We start from the raw sequence: 1110 nt of genomic DNA on the forward strand, positions 1-1110 counted from the left end.
GGCGCCTCGTTCCTTTTCTGCCCGGCCTTAAGCCGGTGCCCGCTCGGCGGGCTCGGTTTTCGGCTGTCAGTCTGGTGCGGTGGCTGGCAGCCGGTGGGGTGGACGCGGCCGGGGCGCGCTCTGTTTCGCGGAGCCCCGACGGGGCTTTTCCCGGCCCTTCCCTGAGAGCTCCGAGGATGGGCCCAGTTGGCCGAGGTGGCGGCGCCCCGTTCCCGGCTCCCGACCTGTGCTTGGTGTGTCGGCGGTGCCACGGGGACGCTCCGGTGGGGCGTGCGGCCTTGCCTCCGGCCTCGCCCGGTTGGCCGAGGGGCTCGGTGACGGGAGTCGCCCGATGTTGTGGCGGGGCGGCGGCGCCTCGCCCCCCCCCCCGCTGTGTGTTGAAGTCGTCCCCCTTCCTCGGCCCTAAGCTGGGGAACCCGCGTAGCGGGCGGGAAGGTCTCAGGGGCGGCGGCCGGCCTGCGGTGGCCGGCTGCCGAGAGCGGACCGGAAGCCCGACAAGAGAGAGCCCTGTGAGAATGCTTGCCGGCGAGGCGGCGGCGCCTCGCCCTTCCTTGTTTTCGGCCGGCATCGACTGAGCCGCGACGCTGGGGCGGCCCGTGGTGTCGGGCCTGTCCCGGCTGCCGTGGTTGCCGGTGGGCTGGGTTGCGAGAAGGTCCGCTGTTTCAGGCGTGTGTGCCGGCTTGTGCGGTTGCACTGGGGGGGTGCCTGCCCCGGCCTTACGCTGTTTGTTTTTTTTTTTTTTCTCGCGGCCTTAAGCCGCCGCGGCACGACGGAGAAGCGCGGCACAAAGGCGCGCGGGCCACGAACGCCGAAAGGGAGAGAGACGAGAAGGAGGCGTTCTTTGAGAGGTCGTTGGGATTAAAGGGGGGGGGAGTGAGAGGCGCGCGCCTCGCCCCCCAGGCCCGCGGCCCCCGTGGGTAGCACGGGGTTATGTGACGCGCGCTGTCGTGCCTTTTTTTTTTCCCCTCCGCTGTTTGCCGTTCCCCCTGGCTTTTCCGGAGGGAAAGCCGATCGCCGCGAGGCGGGCGAAAGCCGGTGGCCCGTGGGCATGGTCGGTGGCGCTTTCTCGCACGCTCGGAAGGGTTCCGTGGGGCCGGGAGCGTGGCCTGC

This window comes from Aphelocoma coerulescens, unplaced genomic scaffold, assembly GCF_041296385.1.
Source record: "Aphelocoma coerulescens isolate FSJ_1873_10779 unplaced genomic scaffold, UR_Acoe_1.0 HiC_scaffold_623, whole genome shotgun sequence".
Taxonomy (NCBI): Eukaryota; Metazoa; Chordata; class Aves; order Passeriformes; family Corvidae; genus Aphelocoma; species Aphelocoma coerulescens.